Genomic DNA, 26770 nt, shown 5'->3' with positions numbered 1-26770 from the left:
AATACCTTAGCAAAATCACTGAAGGTCATTCATAACAAATCAACATGGAAACACAAACTTACATTACATTCTTATTTCAAAAACAGAAAGAAACAACTCAGTATGCAAAAGCATCTCGGCCATCATGCCATCTGTTTTCAGGTATTCTAGTTTAAAGGATACACTGGGCAATCTGACAAGAAAAACACAGATGAGAGATTGTTTTTCATTTTTGCCCAGACATTTCTGAGAGTCCGTGGGAAGTAAGATTTAACTTAACTGTCAAACATACACTGATGCACTGTAGAGTCACATGCATATGGTTGTGCTTTTGGTTACATATCCCAAGGAAAAAGAGAAAGAGGTTCATTAAAAAATAAGAAGCAGCTATTTTTGCTGAATGCTCACAAAGGCAGAATTTCAATTGTTTTAGCAGGTGGAAAGGTCTCTTGCTCCCTGAACTTGTAAATTAACCTTTCCTATCTCCAGACACAAAAGGTCTAACGACATGCCTTCCACAGTTATGAAACAGAAGCCATTTTTCTGGTTTCTCCTAGACCAAGCAGGAAATAAAGCTTGTCAGAACTTAGAAGCATTTAAAAACAATATTTGAAACAACAATTTTCCCAGTTTAAGCCAAATATAGAAATAAACCATTTCCCCTCTTTGTTACCTATTTAACACCATCCCTAGACCCTAGCTGACTGCAAGATGGAAGCAAGATGCAGATGTGCTTTGGAAGGCCCAGCCAGCCCTTTGCATAGAAATCACTCCAGATGTAGTACACCAGACCCTGCAAAGTTCAGCCAGACTTTTAGCAACAGGTAAGCCAACAGAAAACTGAAACTATAAGTTAATGTAACAGGAGGTGGACAAATTAACAAAAAGAAAATTCTCACCTTCCAACCCACCTTGGTTCTTCAACTTCAATAAAAAAATAGCAGAGGAAAGCAAGCCAGCCGGCAGTTTTGACAAACTTTCAAAAGACAAACACACAAATGAAAAAAACCCCAACAACTGTGCCACAGTTACTCAAGAGGCCAGGAAAGAAGCTGAGCCAGGGCTGTGTGCTGCCACTGGGTAGTTCTTCAGGGCTGAGGAGTCTCAGGTCTGCCCTGGCAGTGCCTCGGGCTGCAGTCGCTCAGCATTGCCCCGGAGGGGCCTGTGTACACAGAACCAACTGCTTTAAACAGCTCTTTGAGATCCTATTAAAAAGTGCAGATATACACCCCTGTGAACCGAACAAAATGCTGAAAGCAAGTATAGAAGAATATTTAGCTACATTAAAACTACAAGTGGTGGAGACCAGTGAGAACGGTGGGATCACCGTTCACCATCTTTCCCAGATAAAATTTAAGTTCTTTGTACAACTAAAACCAATCTTTTTCTTTACAGGGACTTGCACTAAAAATACAAACATCTGCACTGTAAATATTTAATTTGTAAATGAGAATTTAGGATTCAGTAATTTTGAAAAGCCTTGGGCTGAAACTAGACAAGTCAGCTGCTACTGTGAATTTTTCACTCCCTACTTTGACACACAAGGATCTTTTCAGTCCAGTCATAACCAAACTTACTTCTTATCTTTCAATAAAAAACTGGAAGAATTCTTCTCCTTATCTCCCTATACATCCTGAATACAGGAAGAGGAGAAAGATTTTTCCCTATACTTGTGTCTTAAATTGAAGCCCTAGGAGCACACTCACTTCTCCATGGCAAGAGAGCACCATCATACATCCCAATTGCATTGCCCAGTGAATGAGGGCGAAGGGAAGAAATCTGCCATTTGGCATTCTGGGCTGTTTCTTACAAGCAAAAAACTAGGCGGCTGTTGTACATCACTGTGCAAGATTTTGAGTTATGAACTGCACACAGGGTACTGTACAGATACATCAGCTACACTCACATTAAACTGAATGTGCGGTTTTTATCCAAGACCTGGATTTTACTGGATTACACTGGGGCCCAATCAATCCCCTGAAGCAGATCACCATACCGTCAAGTGGGTACCTGTGTTAAAACATGAGAGGACAGGATAGCACAGCCAGGAACAAGAGGAGAGAAGGTTAGATGAAAAAACTCAGGGAGATGCCCTGTCTTCCATCAAATGAAACTGAAGAATGGCATGTTCAGTATCATGAGATCCTTTTTGTAATCTTAACTTAGTGAGATTTTTTTTTAAACATTCCAAGCAAGTCTTTCATCAGTAAAATATCCCCTTGTTATTCAGCCCCTCTCTCAGTACACTACTACCAACTGGATCATTTTTATATTCTTATTCCTGACTGCTCCAAGAAACCCTAATGAACTTTAATGCTCTACCAAACCAAGTTGGCTCTTACCCTCCATATCACATTTCCAGCACTCTGCTATTTCTTTTTTTCATAGTTTCCATCCTATTGTTTGGTATGTAAATCAGGCTTACGTATATGTAACCATCATTCCTTAGGCTTTTTTTTTTTTTTTTTTTATTAAATTAAATGAGTTCATGATGTCATTTAGGAGTTCAGCACATTTTCAGTGTAGTTCCTGTCCTTGTGATTTGTTTATCAGTTTGTTGATATGGAAACCAACCTGATGCCCTCAGTAAGGAACACGCAGGCAAGCAATTCATTCATTTCAGCTTTTCTGAAATGTCTTTATTTGCTTTGACTGGCTTTTTTTCTTCTATACTTTGATCATCTACTAGACTCACTAAATCGCTTACTCTCCTGTAAGAAAGCATCATGCACCAATTAGTCTTTTCATACTACAAAATTACCAAAAATAAGGCCTTATTTTTAACCCATCAAGAGCTACATGATGTTCACTACAAAATAAACCAAAAAAAAAAAAAAAAAGGCAGGGGGAAGAAGGAGAGATTGCTCTATGGAGGGTAAAAAGAGTAGAAATAAAGGGACACAGTGTAATTAATACATAACAAGACAGGCTACATTACACTGGAGATTTGGTTAGAGCCCTAATTCTGGAGATACAAACCTTGGTGGGCTTGGTTTTTACTGAGAAGGAGGAATGTTTTCACAGAGCATTCAGAAAGGCTCACTAAATGGGATCTGAATACCTGCCAAAGGCTCCACACTCAGATGAAACAAACACCCTTTCATTTTTATATTGAAAACATTATTGTCAAATAACTGAGATGTCTGAGACTTCACTTAATCTTTTTCTAAGTTAGAATTTGCAATAAAGGAAGATGGCTTTTACTTTTACATTCCTAGTTTAAACAACTCAATATTAAGTACTCTGATTCAATTTTTATGGAAAAAGTGGCTATGCGTTCTACAGCAACTACATTTCTAGTATTTATGCACCTAGAATTCTGAAGTTAAAAATCAATTAAAACAGCTTTAAGTCCAAGTCATTAGCATTTCTCTCTACAAGCTTCTCTTGCAGGTCATTCACCTGCTTTTCTGGTAAGAGCCAACACTAACCATGCACATTGCATACAAATCACTTCCGTCACAGAGAGGCATTGAAAGGGGGTAAAAAAAAAAAAAAATCCCAAATCCCAAATCCTCCCTCAAGCACAGGCCTCACTCACAGGACACTTTCTAACAAGGCACAAAGGAAATGCCAACCAAACATTACATTAATGGGAAAAAACCTAAGTATGCTTCCAGTCACTCAAAAGTGTCAATTTAAAACATTCAGCTCAACTCTGAATTGTTCTGAAGAAAAAAATAAAGTGCTGATCCTTTGCCACCAGCTCACAAGAGTTTAAAAAAATTATACTAAATGCCATTAAAAATATTTTTTTTAAAATATAGGCTGTTTACAAACAAACAGAGGAGTGTTCTTCCTTGTTTTCACTACAGCATCTGGAAAAAGAAAAAACAGGATCACATTTTGAACAATTTAATTAGATCAAGTTTTGAAACTCAGCCGGTGCTTGGGAGTGGGGAAATGGGTACTACAGAATTGATACAAGGATATACTGATAAACATTTTGGGAAAGGAAAAGCTATATGTATTTAACAACAGTGTGGGGAATCATTGCATACATTAGCAGGCTCTAAGAATTGCATATCTTATTTTTTAAAAGCAGAGATTTGAAAAATCAGCAAAAAACAGAGTTTTCTTAGTGTGAAACTCTGATGTTCACAAAAGCAGAAAATAAGATTCCAGCAATATTTTGCTTATTTAAGTAATGTTGCTTTCCTGTCCAATAAATGCTATACCAATAAAACTGATCCGTTTGCAGTTGCTTTTACCAGAGGCCCAACACCCCAGGGCTGCCACAGTTCCACCTCTCTCCTACATCAATGCGGGAGGCAGAGAATTGAGACTGATGCAGAAGGGACCAACAACTCCTCTTCTTACACATACTGGCTGGCTACCTTCCTCTGCACTAATAAACATTCTTCAGAGAGGACCTGAAGTACAAGTCTCTTTTTATTCCCTTATATCTCACACACACAGAGTCTTCAAGCATATCAAGCAAGCTAGCTATTGCCAGCCCAGGCAGAAAAGTTAGCACCCCTCAGTCAAGAAGACATCATCTGGCCCTGGTTTGGGGAAGCACAAATCTTCTTGCACTGCACCAATCCAAGGAGATAAAGACAGTGCAAGCAGGGCCCACTTGCTCTTCCTCCACTCAGAAACCCTCCAAAGAAGTTTAAAAGAGGTGTTGGTGATAACAGGAGAAAAAATGTAGAGACGTGCAGAAATCCCAAGTGTAGTGCTGGCAAAGGAGCCCACCTAGGCCAATCCTATTAACTTCCGTTTCCAAAATCAGACGTTTTATTTAGCGTTTACCTCCGATTCAACTAAAACCAGCCAAATGCAACATTACGTGGCACAATTTAGAAGCATGGAACACTAGACAGTGTTAAAGCAGGGAGAAACCATATAAACATAATAAAATCTGTCTAATTCAAAGCTTTTCCTGCAGAAGATAATAATTTGAGTGGTTTTACAGAAAAACTCATACAACTATTTTGGAGTATTTTAAGAGAACAATTAAATTGTTCTCTGCATTTAACTTGTAAAACCAGCTGTCACAGTAAACAAAACATTAACCATGTATAAAGTAAATTATATGCTAATACATGTAAAATGAGCATAAGAAAAAAATCTGAAACACAAATACACATCTTTTCTATATCTAAATGTATTGTGAACCTGCAGTATTCAGTATTACAGTACTTTAAAGATTCACTGTTAGGTATGAGAGATCCTTCTAGTATACAACTGTGTTATACTTGAAAGCTGGCAGTCTCTCTTTTTCAGCTATAAAATCTTGTCCAATTTTCCATGTAGGAATAGAAAATGGCAACTTTAAACATGTGATTTAATCCAATATAATATTTGTAGCTGTGTTTTCACTCACTACAGTTGATCTGTTAAAACTCTGCAGAAAAAAGGTGCAGAGAAAATAAAGAGTTGTGAACATTAAACTTTTGCTGTGCTTAAGCCAGCATGCACAGTTGGGGAAAATTTCTTGCTGCTCTGAACAGGGGAAGAAATCTGCTTATTGAAAGCAAGGAGCACAGAAGGACCTCAGGCACTAACCCCATTTGAACAGGTTGCAGGAGGGCAGGAGGGAAGTGCCACTGTTACCACACTCCTTACTTATCTTATACTTTAAGACTTTTGAAGAAAAAAAACCCAAACAAACAAAAAACCACCAAGTTACAGCTTGTTCCAAAAAAAAAAAAAAAAAAAAAAAGGTTCCTGGTACATTTGTGTTTTCAGTAATTTTATGGGTACTTAGCACAATGATGGTTAATTCATTTTATAAGCATAATATACACGCACCATAATCTACCCTTCAGACCAGCCTGTTGGAGTCACCACTGCTGTTGGTCATTATCAAAGGGGAACAGTCACTCTCCCACATTCAGCAGGATTTAAGCTAGCAGAACACATGAAAAGGCATTTCTGCTTGTACATGGACACTCATCATTGTTGCAAATTGATTTCTAGTTTTTATTTTACTCTAGGGCCAAACTTACTGTTTCATTTCACAGGAATCTAACATATCCACCTAACTCGAGAATAATATTTGGAAGAATAATTTAAAATGTGAGAACATCCAGAGGGAAAACTGAGAAGTTCAGGTCTAGGATGCTTAAAAACTTCAATGCAAAATGCCACAAAAGAGCAAGTGATGCATGTGTTGATATACAGCCAGGAACTCCAGAACTCCCGAGGCTGATTGCTGATGGCTATCTTGTCCTAGACCTAGGACCAACATGATGAAGAAATATTACCAGCTGGGAATCCAAATATGGAAGAGGGTGAGTCTTAAATATATAGTGAACATAACACTCCAATCTTGCCAAAATTACCTAAATCATTTTTATGAAAGAAGTCAGGAACAATTAACATAAATCTGTATATTCAGTAGCAAAATCAAGAAGTATCCAGATACACCCACACACACCCCCCACTACACCTGCATTTCAACAGCAAGCTGCAGCAAAGGAGAAGCAACACCAACTTAATGATTAGTAATTAAATTCACACAAAATTGCATTTTTAATAGTTTACTGACTCATATGTAAACTTAGGTCACATTCTGACCTGTAGTCTTTACACTAGGGAAGATCAACTATTCTCCAACATACAACTGTTAATATCCAGGGGTGGAACAACATGGTGGGTTTTAGCCCTTTTTCCGCTACAGGAATTGCTCTAGTGAGAGGACTGAAAGGATACATATTGTCAAATTTCTTGCCTCTCAAACCACAGTTTAATTATTACTGCTCTCCCACTATTTACCCATATTCCAGTTACACCCAACAGCAGAGGTTCTTGGTATAACACTGTTCATTTCCACTACTGATTAACTATAACTTCAGTTAAGAGTTTCTCAAGTTGACTGAACACTGCATTCATTTGCCATCAACCCAAGTCTGCCAAGCAACTAACACTAATAAACTCCAAAGCAGGTCGGCATTAGTATCCTTTATTTGAAGAAGACAAAGCACTTCTACTCCAAAAGTCTTTTAAGAGTCACAACTACAATCTTAAGGGTGAAAAAGATTGGGGCAGAAAGGTAGCTTCAAGAATAGTGGCAGCACTGAGCATGACTGCTGACAGCTTGAGACTTGTGTGCAAGCCATGCATAATTTACAGATTTCACTGTGTATGATTTCTGTCCCAAGGCAAAGTATGATTAATTCAGCCAGGCTACAGGTTTTCCATTAAGTTTTCCATGGAAATGCAGTAACATGGTCATACAACCTGACCCCTCAAAGTTTTGTATCAGCCAGCACTCGTAACAAAATACGAGAAAGTAAAATTCCAGATTATGTATGTGTAAGCATGGATATTCTTTTCCTCCCCAAGAGCTGAGTTTATGCACCTCAGGGATGCATTCAAATCTTAAGTGCAACAGTTTTTGAAAACTATCCATGTACACTTCCAAAAAATAGGTGGTTTTCTATAAATTTAATTTATTCTTTAGGATCAAGTTCAATTTAGGCTGTCCATTCCGTCATCTGCTTCAGATAACGATGCTTTCTTTTGTTGTAAGTCACGAACAGTAATCCCTTCATGCTTGTTATCCAATTTTACCAAAGGCTTTTATCTGCTTTATTGACAATTACTGTTTAACTATTCTTCTCTGAACTGAATTTAATTGTAATAAAATGGATCTACAGATCTGTAAATGACAAAGAAAAAAAATAGTTTGGGATTACAACTGAGGACAAAAATACATTTGGAAAAGAACTATAGGAAGAGATTGAAATAAGAGGACAGAGTTATTCTAATAATCCACAGAAGTGGTGGGGCAACGGCAAGACTTTCCCCCAAGCGTGTAAGAAATAGAGACACACAATTTATTCAAGGGAGTCTTAAATCTTCATAACCTTGCTCCTATGTTTTTTGTGGACTGCCCTGTGAGCTGCCAGAACAAGTTGGTTTTGCACACTGATAACAGTGAGGAGGCAAGGGACACAAACAGGCCAGGGAAGACTGGGATTCAATGGCACCTGATGCTGACAGCTTGACAGGATCAGGCCAATTGCACAAAAGGAGTAGCCAGACCAGAAGGATATGCTCTGTTGCTTGAGAATAGAAGCAAATGCATATTTACCTTGACTAATTAAAAATCCAAGAAAATATGTACTGCAGCTTTTTCACAGGATGGGGAAAGAAAATGGACTTATCAGTGACAGTGGAGCTAGCCTCAGCTGCTGAAAGCTTCTTCTAACCACCTCCCTCCCTACACACATAACAACGCCAATCCCTAAGTCACAACTCATAAATTTGAAGAAAGGGGGTGGGAGCCCTGTGGTATTTTTTTACCACCTCAAGTCTAACTGTTTAATGTCTTGAGGATCAACTGAACGAGTTGACATAATAGCTTGAGAAAGGACTTTTCCAGGCCAGCAAGAATTCATTCTGTAAACAAATCTTTTTCTAGGATAGGAACCTGAGCCATATTCAATGCCATGCTCTGTACTCAGGGAAGCAAAGCAGCTGATTTTCCAAGTAATACATAAAATTACAGGGTTATACATATTGGTGGCTGTATTATCGCCTTAAGGTTTTCGGTACGAATATCTCAACTCAGAACCCTTCAGTTCTCTATGTTGGACTGCAATACCTAATAGAAGATTTTCAGACTTTGCTTTGGAAATGAATGCTGTAACAACCATAAGGACTTCTACTAAAAGGGAAATCAATGAATAAATAGCGTATAAGGCTTCAATTTGCTTCACAGATAAAACAATTACTTTAATGGAGATGAAATACAAAGGCATTTGCCTTCATCACAGTTTTATCAGGAACAGTGCTTTAACAACTGCAAGAGTTTAAAATCTGTGCAAGTCAGTCTCATCTTACTGAGATGTCCACCAGGGAGCCTCCAGTACGAGAATTTCTATGAAGATCTAGTTTCTTGAACTGGAATAGGAGAGTAAAATGACCTTTCTGCTCAGTTTTTTACATCACATGAAGAAGTCATCCAATAAACTCACATTTATGGCGTTTGCTTTATTTTAGGTGGCATTTTTGTTTTTGAAACTCGATTGTTAAATTATGGTCAATTTGCAAAACAAGAACATGCATTTTTTCCTCCTTCCTTTTTACGGTCTATAGAAGCAATTATGCTCACCAAGCTTGGCACTGAAACAAATAATTATTATTTCTAAATAATCATTGAGTCCTCTGAGGGGAAGTGGCATTAATCACACGGTCTAATTTTAGAACCCAATTCCAAAGGGGCAGCTCGCCAGCTAGGCTCCTCAGATGAGAGGTGAAGCGGCAGCTTTCTGCAGAGGTAGCGCAGAGAAAGCCACCCTTCTCCAGTGACTGTGAAGGGAGTTGCGCTGGCTAGCTCAGCTCAGGCAGTTGGGTACCTGATTATGACATGGGAGTATCTCCCCTCAAAGGTCATTTTCTGGCTAACTTTCAAACAGAAAGGCACAAACTCTCTTTCTTTTTTGGGGTCCAAGATAACAGTTGAAATAAGGCTTGCTCAGCTTGGCAAGAACTCAGCTTTCACTTAAGTCCTAACAAGAGAGGTTACTATGTGGCTTTTTGTTCTTTTCAGAGGCAGAGTTGCCAATCCAAACTGATGTCAGTGAGGCAGTTGTATCTGGAACTAAGCGAAGGCACCAACTTCTATTTAAGCAGGGACATGATCTCCTCTGTAGGTAGCTCCTCCTGAAGAGATACAGAACTTTTGCCAAAGCAGAGACTGTTTGGTTTTTTTTTTTTCAGCACAAGGAAAAAGCAAGCTTTTTCTAGATCATTTAAATAAACCTTACACACATTGACTATTACCAAAAAAACCCAGTACCAGAGGTCTATGTGCTGCTTTTTCTGTTGTGCATCCCCTGCAATGAACTGGCTTCTGCCTGGGCTCTCTCCATTAGCCATACTTCTAGAACAAGACACAACTACTCGAGTGTTGACTAATGGGCAAAACCTCTGAAAAAAACCCCTACAACAATGCAAGTTTTTCTGTGAACACTGGCAGTAAGAAAACTTGGTCTTCTAGAGGCACGTCATGGATAGATTCCTTCAAGTCCAACAAAAACACAGGCACTGAGTGAAGCATGTCCAGCAGCTGCAGCATTTGGAGTGGGTCTGTCCCATGTGGGTGCCCTGTTATAGACCTGCACCATGCTGCCAGGCTCCCACTGGGAGGCTGAAATTGAGCAAGAAATTACAAAGATAAAATTGGGACTCATTTTCTGACTTAGACCTTAGTCTTGCTGTAATCAATGAAAAAAAAAAAAAAAAAAAAAAAATCGAAGTTTACAAGTTATCACTTAAGTGAAGTAATACTTGACAATAACATTTGAAACTATGATCCACCTGGATAGAAACACCTAAGAACAGTGAGAAGATCACAACACTACCAGAGCTGAAAATCCTCAACCATTTTATCAGCATACTACTAGCTACTGTGGGATGACTGCAACAGAGCTGGACACTCAAGGCTCCAACCACAAGAACCAAGATGCCTGATGAAAAGTTGTCAAAACAAGTGTTTCTACAAAACATTTCCATTTTGATGAATCAGCATTTTCTACAAAAGTAAACTGTCAAAATACCTCCACACCAGCTTGAACTAACTGAAAATCCTTTAATGAAAGCCATCATTCCTACTCCACCATTTAATGTAGTTTGTATAATTCATCTCCTCAAACTAAGGCAGGTCAGCACCTCTGTTTAAAAAGAAACAGTTCAGCAGCACATTAGCACCATGTTTTTTGCATTTGGGGATACAGCAATGGAAAGGAGTTCTTTTATCACAAATAGTCCTTGAGGCTGTCTCAGCATCCCCCCAAAGTGTTCCCAAAAGTTTTTATACTTAGTCTAGTTTTTGAAACACATTTTTGCTCTTCCCCTTCTAATTCCTCTAAACTGTTTGACGAGCAGTGCTGTCATAATGAACATGCAACAGCACTGCTGCTGCTTCATATGTTTTAAAACACAATCACAAAAGGCTGGCACAGCGTTGGTCCAGGCCTACACCATTTGGGCAGACAGAATTTCAGTACCTCTTCCAGCAGGCATCTGTAGGAGTGTGAGGAGGAAAAAGGAAAAGCACGGAACTGCACTGTGCTCACAAACCAGCTAAATAACATCAAACTTCTTGAAAAATAAAGTTATGGCAGGAATAGTGACTTGCCCAAGATTTCTCATCAAAAAAACCCCCAAACAAACCAAAAACCAAAACCACAACACACCACAGAGAAGAATCAGAAACAAAATCCTCAGTCATACATCCCTTGAAAAATGTTGCAGTAAGCACTGTATTTGCTAAGTGATAGACAAATCCTTCATTCCACCCAACTACAGCGGTAAGGCAGACTGCTACCACAACTCTTGTCTTTTTAGACGTGTTACACCACTGAATGTGTGATGCTTCTGTAAAGTTACATGCTTGTAACTATTGCCATTTCATGGCATAAAGTCTTCAACTAAATCTGTACATAAACATTCCTTACCTGAAGAAGTAAACTCTGCAAGCTCAGATGATGCAACCCAACCATATTGTTATTTTCTACACACTGACTTTACTTGTGTAAAATATCTGTTGACATTTTAAGAATGACCACACTGTCTGGATGCCTGTTACTTTATAACATGGCCTGAGTTGCTTCTAAATGCAGGAGTTAAGCTTTCATTATACCAAGAGTTACATACAGAAACCTTCCCTTTGAGAGAACACCTATCTATCTATGCAAGCGGTTTGACAGCTTTTAACTTTAAATTAAATAGCATATGACCCTCAACTAAGATATCCAGTTGCTGGGCTTCCTGACTTCATACTACCACCATTACCCAGGCTGCGTTTAGACCTTTACTATACTGAAAACTCGCAGCTCATGCCTGTCCAGATGAAAAATCATCAGTTAAACATTCTCCTAAGAGATTGCCTATTTTAGGCTTTGTGGAGTGTTGTGATTTTTAAACTATCATCTATACACTTAAAAAGAGAGGAAAAATATTTCTCTTGTAAACAAAGCCACACGTATTCCACGACAACCACCTTCATGTTCTACAACATCAGTAGCCTTCTGCAGATTAAATATCCTCTCTCACCACACAGCTCTCACTATGGTCTAGTTCGAAAAACATCCACAGCTATGTAACCCAACCCAGCCATACGACTTGCAGCACTGCCATACCACCACAGACCCCACACGACCTGCCACTACTTGCTCAACTGCAGTGCCTGGGGAGTTTTCTTAGCACTACGAGGTGGCAAAACAAAACCACTGGCCGCCTGGCTGCAATAGTTTTTGCCATCTCTGAGAAGCAAGAACACATAGAAGACCCAGAGGAAAGGGAAGACACTTTGAATTTCTTAAAGTCACCATCTTCAAACTGCCGTGGCTTTGATCTGAGCCTGTGGACATCAGCATTTTGAACATGTTCCCTACAGCCTATGCAGACCAGATCTGGCCAGCCCATATGTGAAGCTGTTCAGTCAGTTCTACACAGCTGGAAAGAGTCAGTCACGCAGCTCTGTGCCATGGGCACACACACAGCTTCTAACCACCAACTGACCAGCCAAGTGCAGAAGACAACAGATACCTCCATGTGGACTTTGGTTCCAGCCTAGCAGCTACCACTTCCATGTGTTGGTGTACACACTATTCACACAATCATTCCACAAATCACACAGTATTCTACTTAGGTGTTTTTATGCAGAAAGACCCTAATTAGTTAAAAAAAAGGCGGCACCTACCTCAGCCTCTATGAACAGTACAGTACCTTCAAGCTACTCACAGTCACCTTGGAAATTTTCAGACCGGGGAAGACAATTTTATAACTGAATATACACAGTGTTACCATTAGAACACCAATTCAATTGAACGTTTTTTTTTCTTCTGGCAGTGACAAGAGTTTGCCTGTGGGATCATTCAGCTCGCTTCTGCTCACACATTTTGCCCACTTTTGTACTTCTGAAAAGACACAAAGGCAAATAAAAGAACCGCTTCTCTAAACAAATTCATCCAGTGTACTCTGAAACATGTCAAGAGTGACACAGACACAACACTGCAATGTAGATTAAAGACAGAAAAAGCAGAGGAACTCTTCAGTTCCTCCAAAAAGTGATTGGCAAAACAAAAAAAGTTTGCTTCCTTTTATGATATGTGAAACCAACTCTGCTTCTGATAAGAGGAATAATAGTAAAACATTTTGGTTGCAAAAAAGTGGTAGAAAGGAGGAAAACAGAGCCCATTGTTCACATGTTTTGTGAAAGACACTTCATCAAACCACACTGTCCTCACTATTGGTCACTTTTATTTACATTAGAACCATCCTATCTTTCCACTTCACTTTCCTACCTTCTCCCTTCAACAGTTAGCATTAGCATAGTACTAGACATAAACTTAAAATTCAGTCAAACCTGTGAAAAAGAGACCAAGACTAAAATAAAACTGAATTCTGAAAGAACACATAGAACTCTTCTGCTATTAAACTGCGGTTACTGTTGCTGATGGGCAACTCCATGCCCCAAAGCAGAACGCTGCCCATGCCCACTACTGTCTCTGAATTTACCAGCTATTCACAGAGAATTTTAGTTTTTGAGAACTTCAAGCACCTTGAATCCTAAAGAGGGTAACAAATCTATCCATGAAAAAAGGTCTTGGATAAATAAGACACTTAAGCTTTGAAATAAAACTGGGCATGGCCATTCTTGTCAACAGTTCCTACTGCTGAAACACTCAATAAGGTGTCGCAATCAAATTAACTATATAAGAGGGCATGTGAATTGCATAACTCAGCTTAAAAATGTCTAGGTGGAGATTGCACCAGGCCATAAATTACCACTTTATTAACTTACATGATTTCTTGCCATGCATAGAAACACAACTACCTTAAAACAGAAACAGTGTTGTCTTCAGTTACGCAAAACAGAGTAATTCTAGGTGAAACAAAACTATTTAAGGTCAAAAGGTTTTTTCTGTACACAGTTTGCCTGCAACTTTTTTGTTTACTCTCTGGATATAGCAATTGTTCATATAATCTTACGATTTCGGAGCATTAATTTTTTTTTTTCTTTAAAGGCTGACAACGCTACAGTTAAACACGCAAAGAAAACACCGAACTATCTTTGTGAAAATTTAATACACAGCTCTTGACAGTGTTGAGAAAATAGATGCTAGAGCTTAGCAACTTCATAATTCCAGAGGGACAGGCTGAAATGTAGAAACAAGTCATGTAACGTCTTCAAAGTCAGTCATAAAAAGGCTAACTGTTCCCATAGATTTTTCTTATTGTTTCTAAAAAAGGGAGCCAGAACTTTTCCATCAGAAAAACATTAGTCAAGCACTCATTGAGCATATGTTTGACAAGCTGTGTCCTACGTTCATGTGAACTTCTTGACCATGGTCACACCAAAGGAAACTTATCTAGAAGCAACAGAGAACAATGAAAATGGCAAGTTTCATGGTTGACCAGAACAATGTATTTGCCAGGAGGATGCACATGCAAGAGAAAAAGGTAGCCATCCTTTTCACTAAAAATAACAAAAATTATCAAGCACAGAATTAACCTGATGCTTCTTCTCACTACCTAGCTTGTGCGTTTTTCAAATTCTCAGCAAAACTCCATTTTATTAACTAGATTTGGCATATACTTCCATAGGGGAGAGCAGTCGTCCCTTACACTGTTTTAAATGTGATTTTGGTCTTTCCTTATTTAACAGAAAAAAATACATGCATTAAGCTTACTCATTTTCTCTACCAACTCAAGGGAAAAAATCTGAAGTTAATATTCAGCAGTTCCTAAAAAGAAGTTTCATATAGCATCTAGGACCTAATAAGATAATCATTTAAGTCTGGACGCTAGAATGCCACAAACTCTCTGTGCAAAACCACAGTTGTCTACCTAAGCAGTATACTCAACACTGCCATAGCAAAATAACTATTAATGCTGTGATTTTATCTGTCCGAGCTTCACGAACTATCACAACAAGCCAGCATAAAAAAACCCAGGCAGTTCACAAGACAGATTGTAAGAACGATCCTTAAGATACTTCGGAAAAATAGAACTTCATAAATAAAAACACTTAAAAGCCACAGCCCCAGAGGATATGCTTGATGTTTACATTACATGCATCCCCTCCAAAAGTTCACTGTAAAGCATACTTTGAAAATTGCAAGTTGGAAAAGTGGATTGGTATACATGGTGGAGGCAAATATTGTGGAGAAGAGAGAGGGAAACAGAGAGAGGGAGAGAAAAGAAAGGCACAGTTAGATAATCCTGATAAATGTGTGTCGGTTTTCTTAAAGTCTCATCTTCCTCCACTTCAAAATGCAAATATTTGCTTCTAACCTTTTTAATGCAGAAACTTCACTGAGTACAACTATTTTCAGAATATTACTGACTTTCCCATTAGTACAAAATTATTTTTTGTTTTTAATATAGTCACTTCATACATTTTCTTCATAGCTAACTGGCTCTGCAGATTCTTTCAATGGCATAAAAGAAATTTTTTTTCTTACTTGAGAAGGCAACTGTGAATTCAGGAATGACAATCCCCAAACTCAGTCTTGGAAATCAGTATTAGAAGAGTCTTATGCTACATCATTCATGAGCAGGAGCCTAAGATTAGCCTTCTTATTTTGTAATATGACAGGCAGCACTCAAGTCAAGGTTTAAGTGTCAAGTAACTACCATAGATGACCTTCCACTTCATTTCAGGAAATTTCTCTAAGTATGTTTAATTTTTCAGGGCCACTTTCATTCCTTTCGTCTAGTTTTAAATGTTGGATTTCTGCTAGTCTATAAAAGAGCTATCAGGCAGCTTTCTCCAATATGACAAATTTTACTTATCATTTTCACAAAATTACCTTTGGAGTATCTTAAGAAATACCTCTTCCATCTTTTCATCCTTCCAAAAACACTGAGATCTACTCCAGTCTCTTAGCTCCAGGACCGCAAACTGCTAAGGAATTATTCAGTCTGGGTCCTGCAAAGCATTCAAGTACATTTTTATTTTTGAATGAGCAGTCCTGTCAAGATCAACAGAATAGTCACAAGTAACATATGCTTAGGAGGGTGACCAGATAAAAGTCTGAAGGCATTAGCCTCTGAAAGACCTACACCCAAACCAAGTTTTTCTGTAACTCCAGTTTTTAATGGGTTGACTTCTGTAACAGATTTCAGGTACTTTTTATTTGAAGATCATTTGGTGTATGTACTGTTAATATTTACACTGGTGAACTCTACAGATGCATACACACACTTATGTATGTCAACAGCCACGTGCATGCACATGTGGGTGAACGTAATGTAGTCCACCATCTTTATAAAGTCACATCTCTTTATTCAAAGTTTTGGCTAAGGTTCTGTATTTCTAGGGTGCCACATGTCAAATTCTCTAAGGGAGCTTTTAATATGTCGTTTATAAAGAAGATGGGGGGAACAGGCAAAATGCTTTGAGAGATTTTACAAAGCAGGTGGGTGGGGAGAAAAGTCCCAAAACACGCAAATCCACAGTTTGTCTCATGTTGAGTGTTTTGGAGAATCACAGAAGACAACTAATACTTTCACAGCCACACATGAGAAATACAGCTCATAGAATTTCAACTTTAGATTACTAGCAGTTGTTTTCAGAGGGCCAGGCTTCAAAAGAAAAAGAGTGACAAAGAACTTAAATAGGAACCAGAGCTCAAAAATCTTAATTTTCCCACCCTGTTGCACGGGTGGCCCTTTGGCATCTGTAATCCTATTCTCACTGAAGAAAATGGGAAGATTTCTGTCTCTGTACAGCCCCTGGATGACCATAAAGAATATCAAAACTCAAAAATCACGGAGCCTTTCTCCCAGTTATTTCTTGGCTCCATTTCAGGTGTGTCCTGATAGACATTTAAAAGCTGATGCATAAAAATCCCCTATGTTCTGATCCGGATTTTCCTTTTTTAACCTTCATTAGCTAACTATCTGTGTGAGATCAGCTGAGAACATCCATTTCATATGAAGGGGGATACAAAGACAGAATATGCAACAACAGGGCCATGTGCCACGGTATATAGGGAATCTACCTCAGATATGGGACCATGGGACTGGGAGTAAAGAGCCCCTTTTTCTGTTTCATGGTTATCAACAAGGCTGCCCTTCGGTGAGTTACAAAGCAGTGGGCAAAACAATCTGGTTACATATGCTGATTTCACTGATTTTAATGAGGCTAAAACAAATACATTAATATAAAGAACTCTGTTTAGGAACTCATCGTTTTCCAAGTCTCATTTCTGCCTTGAAATAAAAGAACATTTTTATGCAAGGAGACAATTCTTCTCTAGTTAAGTAACAAATTTCTGTCAAACCTCAAGAACACATTGTACTCTCTTGCTTTCATAGTATCCGTCTCTTAAAATCCAAATTTGGTTTGTAGCTGTAAAATGTTGATTAGGACTATATAATTTATTTAATGCTAAAGCTTTTAGTGGTTATGAGCAGCGATCAGACCTTTACTAAAACAAATCTCTGGTTTTGCTCTTGACTACTTGGCCAAGCCATTCTGCGCCTGCCAGCTCAACAATGAGCGCTGGCTTGAACACCACATCCAACAATCCTGCTCTTCAGTCAAGCGACTACTTTTTATGCACATCTAGGGGCCAAGAGAAATTCTCAGTCAGAACCTCCAGCCATCCCTTTTGGCCACAGTAAGCACAGTATCAAATGCTGTTTAAAATAGCATGTAAGGGTACTGCAGTAAAACAACAAATTGTTTAATCAGGAAAGCACAGAAAAATCACTACAAATTCCATACTTTATACAGTTAACAGAACGTTTGTGTGAAATCTCATGATCAAGTGAAGCACCAGTTTACCAACATACACACACACAATAAAACCAGACAACTGGATTATTACCAACTGCTCAAGCTCCATCACATTTCAAGTGTTTACAGTAAGAAATTGGTGAGTTTTGTTCTACACATCTGAAAGTATTCTTCGAGGATCTTCTTACAGTTTGAGATCTACTGGAGCCCACTACTTTATGAGACACATATAACTCTTGAGTAAATTTCCTGTCTCCCCTTAATTTTTTACCTTAGACTATCCAGGCTTATATCTGGATCTAAACATGTACTTCACAGACTTTTTTTTTTAACGTACACAAGAAAAATGTATGCTGAAAATAAACATCTAAATAGCATATTTTATTTCAGCTTACTCACAAGTTTGCCAGAATTTAACCTAAAAGTTAGACAATGATATAAGATACAGTTTATTCTACAACAAACAAATGCATTTTTAGTAAAAGAACCTTCTGCTCAAGATTTGGAGATTTTTCTATGCATTACTACAATACAAAGCAAAAGAATCACACAGGCTTAATTTGCAAGACAGTTTTCTTTAATTTTAGGGTAATTTTTAACAACCTGCTAAAGCAGAGATCATACTTATCCTTTAGATAAGAAAAATAAATTTAACACTTACATAGATTTATTTAGAAAAAAAGCTCTCCGACTTAACAGTGCTCTTAGTTGCATAATCTCCTATCTTTACCACTTCTTACTTGAAGTGACAGAGAAAACTTAATACAAGTAATACTTTATGCTGACACATGGAATTAAGACGTAAAAGTGAGAAACGACAAGGTTCCCATGAGAAATGAAAATGCAAAGTATGTGTTAAACAACCCTGCGGAAAGAGGGGGGAGGTGTGGGGGGTGGAGAAGAGAGAGATCCAGAATGGATGCTGGCTTTTATGTTTTTTTTAAAAGAATAGTATTAGAATAATGCTAATTAAAGCATTAAGGTCCAGAAAATGTGTTACTATTCCTTACATTTCTACTCATCAGTCCAAGGAAAAAAAGATTGCCACATTTATGGGGGTTTCGGGTTTGTTGAGGCTTTGGGGGGGGAGGTTTTGAGGGGTTGATTTTTAGGTTTTAAGGTACAACACAATTAGCATGTTTCAAGTATAAGATACAATTAACTAGACACAGACACCACAAATATATATTACATATACATTCTCACCCACACATATGCATTTAAAGCACACAATTTAAAATCTAGAGCATTACTGTAGAACAGCATCACTGGCCCCTCTGAAGTGACTCTGCTCCCAAAGACAAGGCTCAGGTTTTTCTGTTGGTTCCTTTTATTACAGAACACCCACAACTGGGGCCAGATGTTTTCAAAACAGCCTGGAAGGGGACATCCCCTACTAAAAAAACAGACAAGACCAGAAACTCACCACACAGGCTACCGTAATACAACAAAGAGTTAAAAGTAGTAACTCTTTCTTCAAGTGTCAAGCAGAAATCCAAAGCACTAACTTTTGCTTTGCTCAGCTCATTTTCAGGTCTTTTATATACAGATTCTGAAATGGTAGAATTGTACTGGTTCAGATACAGGCCCAACTAACAGCCCCGGCACACTGACTGGGATATGAACCACCTTCCCCTCTCCTAGGGTCACCACAGGAGTTCTAGAAACACTCATTCAGGTGTTTTATTAGGCCACCTAACAATTAATACCCCTGGTATGTCCTCCCTTCTTACAAGCTGCGCTGTAAAAGCTGCATTTGCTTGACATCCTCTGTATAATGTATTATCCTGTGACATTTTATCTGACCACTCTACAGAGGAGACAGTACTGAAGTACATTAATTCTCCATGGGGACAATCTTATTTTTTCCAGGAATGCAGCCAAATAAAGATAGTTCTTCTACAGACTTTCCTCTTTGTTAATCAAGCCGAACTTTCATACAGCCAAGTGCTATGATTTTAACTTTTTAAACAAACTTAACCCATAATTAATTTAAAGAATATTACTGGTCTGTTTCAAATCATGATAGCAAGTGGATTTATCAGCTTTCTTCAAGAAATGAAACATAAGTCAATCTTTTTTTGTCCACAACATAAATCTGACGATCAACCTCCTCCAGAGGAACAAAGGCGACTTTCTGCTTCATCTTCTACAATGCAGATCAAAACCTTCGGTCTAAAATTCAGACCAAACTCTAAATGCTAAAATAGATACATTTCAGTCACTCCCCAAAAGACTGAGGTGGAGGGGAACCTAACCCACAACCAACCAAACCTATCTTGATTTTAAATGAAGAAAACATAAGACTTTTTTCCTCCAGCCTTCCTCCTTCCATCTGCACACTCCACAAGCCTGTGAACCAGCAGACTCATTAACAGTACGGCCAGGCACTACCCCCATACTCTCATCCACTGTGACCCAGGCTGAGTCTACATCATGTTTCTGCTGCAAATGCACTTGTCGGGTTGTACCATGCGTTAGCTGATACATCACATCAAGAATTGTGCGCATAATCTCATTTTACAGCAGAAAGTGTGGTTTTGACAGTGAAGTTTATTTAGAACAGAAAGATGATGGTCACAGGATGAACAAAGAAAGTTTAAACCACACTGCAAGCAGCTGTATTTGCTAAATGCTAATTTTGCCAATAAATTTATTCTGGTGCAGATCTGCTTTAACACACATTGTCTGTAAGACTCACCATAATTTCCAAAAAATTCCCCTCTAAAATATCCTGCCTTGAAATAGTACAGAGATTACAAACAAAACTTTTCCCTAAAATGAAATATAAAAATAATTTCTTGCAGCAATTTGCAATTATTAAACTGAGTCAGCTGCAATGGTTTTAGTGAGCAATCAAAAGCTCTCCCCTACAAGTCTTATTAGATGTCATGGGTTTTGCAGTAATGATTTCTGACAAACTCCACCAAGTTATGTAAATCATATTTGGGGAGAGAGGAGGATTATTTGTTTGTTTCTTACTCTAGCCCTTTTCTCAGAAATAGCATGGATGTTCCTTTAAAGCCACTCTGCTTCCTTAACAGCAACGCTACTTTGAACTTCTCAAGCAAGAATACAGAACGAACAATATATCAGATTATAACTCTCTTCTGTAAATTAATATGGCCCCTTTGAGTTCCTGCTAATAGTTATTAAAAGTTGTTTTAGGATTTTTTTAATTTTTAAAAGTGTGTGAACAAACATTTTATAATTACTATCTACCAGAAGTCTAAAATAATTTAAAAAATCATTTTCCTTCTGTTCACTCAGCATAAAGCTTCATTCAAAATGCTGTTAGTGAAAACTTGTTTGTTAACAATTTATTTTTTTAAATACAACAGGTCTTCATAGTCTAGACTTAGATGCTAAGTTATAATTGCAGGGACTGAAAACGCAGATAATACAGAAGCATGCTGAAAGACTCATCACCAGAGGTTATTCACACAGACCAGAAATTACTACCTCAGTTTAAATACTTAGTTCTAACTTATTAAACAAACACTGCATGCAAATATCTGAAGTATACATTGATACTTTACTGCAAGTTGTGTAATGTTTACTAACTCTTATCACCCTTATCATTGCAGTACTGAGGTATGTGTTAAGGGACGGGCCAAATCATCCTCTTGATTCACATGCTTCACCAGAGCAAGTCCAAAACTGAAGACACAAAGTGAAAAAAGCCAATGAACTTAATGTTTTGACAAACCCCACAGTGTTTCAAGATGCTATCATCTTATTCACAGGAAACTTGACAGAAGGGAAAGCACAACCCTCAACGGATCCAGTCCACAGCACTGTTTTCTAGCCCAAGCACTGAATGAAGGAGGTAGGGATGAAAGGCTATTTTCAAACTTGCCTACAGCCAAAAGCATCTACAACTTTAAGATATCTGAGTCTGCAAGAAAAATGTTTGTCCTGCACAAATTGATTCTGTGCACTCTAGTTTGGTTTCTAACAAGCCAAATCTCTCCCATCTCCTTCCACAAAGAGAAAACTAGGTAAAACTCCTGAAAATTAAAGAAAATACATTAGTGAATATGTTCCTCTGAGTCCTGGCAACCTCTGGCAGTAGGCAGGGTGAGGATAGGCAGACAATGACAGTAACATATAAAACCAGCACAGCAAGATTTACAAGAGAGGTCACCTCTCCAAGCCTTCACTCTGTTTTAAATCTGTGGGTTTCTGGATACTTTTGGGTAACCTTCCTCACCCTCTCCTTCCGATAAGGCAAAAAGAGAGGAGAAGAAATAAATCAACATTTTGAGCTGTGCAATAAAATGACACCTTTACAATTTTAGCACCTAGCCACGAGGAAGCATCCTAGCATTGGACTGGAAACCAGCATCACATGAACCACACATGACAAATCTCAAACCTTGGGAAGTTTTGTGAAAGAAACTTTCAAAATGAACGGATTGTCAAGGAGATTAAAACAAAACAAAATACAAAACCAACCAAAACCTAGAGTTAATATTCAGTGCTATTACAATAAGTGAATACCATCTGATCTCGTACCCAGAAGCCACAAAGATCTACACAGGACCAAGAGCCAAGCCCCAAATACCTTACACTTCAGAAGCAGAGGGAGTTCTCGTAGTTCTAGGGCAGAAAATGGCAAAGACTTTTTGGATGCCGTGCCAGGCTCTTGCAGGATGAAGTGCTGCTTTGCATGCTGTTGGGTTTTGAATCATGCACTACAATCCTGGCCTAGGCAATCTTCTCTCACTTGTATTCTCCCATGCCTAGAGGTTCAGGTCACCCAGCAGTCCCTGTGCTAGGGTCATCCAGTTACTAGAGTCACTAGTGCTGCATTTTAAATCTTCCAAGAGTTCCATGAAGCTCAAGAGCCAAGGCAGGCCACTCCTGATGCAGTGTCATCAGGACAACCTGTGCAGTACTACTGCAATCTTTTGTGTTAGCTTCATTGACTTTAAGTCACCAAAAAATACCTTTTGGGTTGCTTAATATCCTCGCTGTTACTGTAATTTATTGATATATTTGCAACTAACAACATCTTCTGATCAACAGAGGCTCCTTAGGTGAAGAAAGATTAAACACACCTTATAAATTATGTGCCAACACCACAGCAGTTTGCAGGTCTCATATCAGTTTAACACTTGCATATAAGACACCTATAAAATCCAAAATTAACTCCTTACTGCACAGGCCAGGCTACACAGCAAATGATTAGCTGAGCGCACTGACGTGCTGCCTGTGAAACATGTTAGTATGAGCAGAGAAGCATCGGTTTCTCAGCCAGTAGCAATCTGCTCAAGGGAGAGGTGACATCAAGCAAGAGAAGCTATAAAGCAAAGTCTTCAGTTATTTGCACTATTCTGGGAATTTACATCTAAGGTGCTATTTTATGTAATACTAACTTGCACGCAAACAAAAACCCCTTCACTGAATGGATGAATTTACAAAGAAATTCTGATGTTTTTCTAATTTCTAAAATGTTTTTCCCAAATCAAAGGTACTGCAACTGTTATTAGAACCATCCATTTTCCTTTCTTTATATTGTTGTATAACATCTACCACTCAGCAACAAATACTACCAGTTCCTGTGAATCTTTTTTTATGATGTGCAGATGTAAGGCCTGTGCTACAATTGCTTTTGTGCTTGACATGCCGAGACGCAAGTTTCCAACTTCCAAAGAAACAAAAGAAGTAGGTCCGTAAAGAAAGAAAATATATGTATTCCCTGCAAAGGTTTTGCATGAAAAGGAATAAAAGTCTGCTGGGGGAGGGGTACATGTTAAATCTGAAGATCTTCCCCAACATGCAAAGTACCTCATCCAGAAATCAACTTCAGCTGTTACAAAACGTGTTGCTGTTCTTTGTACTCTAATTCCATTCATTAACTGAAAACCTTTACAACCTGAAAGCTTTACAAGAGTTTAACAATTAAGGTAACTCTATAGAGTCACTTGATTTAAAACATGTCCTGAAAACTATGCAATTAGTCAGCACTTCTAGGAGGCACTTAAAATTCCCTTTGTGGTGAACAATACATCTAGAGTTGAGAAAAGCCAGTTCATTTTGATAGTGCTTCTCATGAAGAAAGCTGATCAAGTTGTCTAAAGGGTAATCTTGGGGGAACTGTAACTATGATAATGAAGTCTCTTCCCTGAGGACAAAAGCACTGTACAAATTTAAAAAATAACAAGAAAACAGCAGTACAAATATACAATACTGCATTTCCAAGCAGTACTTGCTCAAGAATCGGAATAGATATGCCATTTTTTTTCATCTTTAGTGCTGAAGCAGAAAAACCTCTTTTCCACTTGCTCAACTTTCATGTGAGCAGTTCCTAAATCTGGTACTCTCCTGCACCTGATGGTCTAACACCAGGTCTTCCCCTGGCAAAAAGTCAACATTAAAGTGTCAGAGTATGTGTTATTCCCACCTGCTGATCTTATTAAGAGGGTCTCCTGTTTAACAGAGGTCAGGAATAAACAGTTTCAGAAAGGATGACCAGGACAGAGAAGCCTTTCTGAAACTGCCCTAAAACCCACCAACCTCACTTCAGAAGAAGGCTGAACACCACCCCCATTCCCTTCCTCTTCATCCAAGGCTCCTTTTCCTCCCTCCTGGTACACAGGCAATATTTTACTGAATACCAAGACAATTAAAATAGAAAAAAAGTAAAAGTTAGTTGTAGTATATGAACATGAGAAATGAGAAGCTCAAACCTCAAAATATACGTAAGAGATAGCCAGTAAGAGGAGTCCAGGCATTTTAGATTCTGATGTCTTCCTAGACAAAAATGCCAGAGTAAAAATTAGACTTGGCTGCTGTGTCTCAGTTACCAACTGAGAAATATTTTCCATAAGTAAACGTATTGCATTTCTCATTATTGATAACAGACATGGGAATCTAGTCTAACTTCTGCTCCAGTGTTTCAGTTATGCATATAACCTCACACACAATTAACAGACAGTTTTGGCAGCAGTAGCAAAGGCTGCCCAAACCAGTTATTCTTTAACTGCCCCTACTGTTGCTGTAACATGCTCTGAAAGAGTCCAATCACATTCCTCCAAACTACCACAACAACACAGAGTAGTGACCTTCAGAGAACAACCACTGAGTATTCTACAGCAGATAGGTTGCTAAAAAGACCAGAGTGTTGGTGGAACATCTAATTTTTTTCTACATGGGACAGTGCCAAGAAAATTCATGACTATATACTTGTGCTAACTTATACTGTTATTAACATTCATTTCAAAATAGGCATTCTCATGTTTTCAGTAAGATAGATACATGTAATAAATATATGTATACACACAAGCACAGAACAGACACGTAGTTTGGTACTTAAATCAACTTGACCTAAAATACCTGATGTATGCTACTTTAGATCAACTACGTTTGACAAATAAACTTTAATGAAAAATTGAACTTGTGGGTAATGACAACCTTAGTGTAAATTTTGCTGCTAAATAATTTCATTTCAGGAATTGCAAGAGTTTATAAAGCTGTATCTGGAATAACCATCAACTGAACATAATAGGAGATGGATTAGACTACAGGAAAATGAAAGGGGTTTTGCTTTTCCAAGTTTCAAATTTTATTAACTGTTCTTAGATCCTTTTATGGCTTATTCCTACCACTGTCTGCCAGGCAACAGTGTGAAACCAAAAGACATTTACAGGCCTAAAAACCCGTAAATATTAGTGAAAGAAGCATGCATACAAGAACAACTTGGGAACTTAAAATTTTTTTTTTAAGTTTACATCCCTGTGCTGACACCACCCTTCCACCTATGTTTCAAGCTTTAGAGACCATTCTGAAATGTAACCAGATTTATTAAAAGCTGGGAGGTTTTCTGTCATAAAACTGCATATGAGAATTGCAATTTTTGCAACTGCAATATGGTAAGACAGAAAGGGGTTATATTACTGTATTACCTCCCTAAAACATACTCTTCACATAACTTAGAAAGTGACCTCTACAAAGATTTAGAAGAAAAAAAATAGTTTGTCCTTCAGTTACAGTTGTTGTTGTTGGGGGGTGGAGGGGTAGTTAATATTTTTTTTTTTATTGTTTTGGGAACGGGGGGGTGGTGTTTGGGGTTTTTGAGCTGTTTTGTTTTAAATCCAGGCATACTGAAGTGTTTAGTCCTACCACTTTAACAGATCATCAGTATGAAAAAAGTTATGAGTTTACCTTTGATCTATTTTTTCTTCTTGTAGTTTCCTCTTCATGTGAAGTACTATGAAAGAGTATGCAATCAACTAGGTTTGCTCACTGAGCATATTACTATACATATTTGGACAATACAAATACCCTTCTAAAAAAGAACAACTGACTTGACAACAGTGTGTTATTCCTAACAGGAATCTCGGTCTCTCTTGTTACAAGCCAGAGTGGTTTTCCTCCCTTTTCTCTCTCAGTTTTGGGATGGTAGATGGAAGGGGCATAAGCATTACCTCCTTTCTTGCATTCTTAAATGGTTTTAGAATCTAGTAAAATAAAACTAATGCTTTTATTGTCTCCAATTTATAAGTTGTAGAGACAGGAAAAGCATAAATCCATCCTTTTGTTATTTCCAAAGCTGGAAATACAAGAAATGCAAAAGAAACCTCTTTCCTGTTTATATATTGTCAAAGGCCTATTGAAACTGTGGAAGAAAATATTCAAGATACGGTATTTCTATGAAGTTCAAGAAAGAAGCCATATTTTAGAAAGAGATTATTTTCTTCTTTTGGAGGAAAAGACTCAAATACCCAAGTTCAACAAATTATAATGTAAAGAAGCTGCAAGCAGCTAAAAAAGCCATGATCTTGCCAAAGAAAGAATGAATTGATTTCTCCCCCAAAACAGTTGTGAAATGGTAGTACAATAGATTAATTTTCTTGCTTGTTCAGGAAAAAAAAAAAAAAAGATAGTATAAATAAGATTTATACTACAGATTAAAAAAAAACTATCAAAAGATTACACAGCATCAAGGATATTCCATTAGCCTTTCACTTTGGGAGAGCCAGTCACTTTATCACAGACCTATGGGGTAACCTCAAGCTGGCCATTTACATGGCGTCACCAAAACCAATACTGAATTTAGCACTGCTAGCAACCAGG

The 26770-nt window shown here is 38.1% G+C and overlaps 1 protein-coding gene across 2 annotated transcripts in view; it reads right to left on the bottom strand.

Annotated features, from left to right (window-relative positions):
- LRP6 (LDL receptor related protein 6) overlaps nucleotides 1-26770 on the bottom strand; it is a 125822-nt gene that overhangs the window by 81346 nt on the left and 17706 nt on the right. The gene's annotated exons all lie outside the window — the stretch shown is intronic.

This window comes from Tyto alba, unplaced genomic scaffold (genome assembly GCF_018691265.1).
Source record: "Tyto alba isolate M040663 unplaced genomic scaffold, T.alba_DEE_v4.0 Super-Scaffold_21, whole genome shotgun sequence".
In the NCBI taxonomy this organism is placed as follows: domain Eukaryota; kingdom Metazoa; phylum Chordata; class Aves; order Strigiformes; family Tytonidae; genus Tyto; species Tyto alba.
The sequence above is the reverse complement of the archived record's forward strand: the minus strand, read 5'-3'. Positions and strand labels throughout refer to the sequence as shown.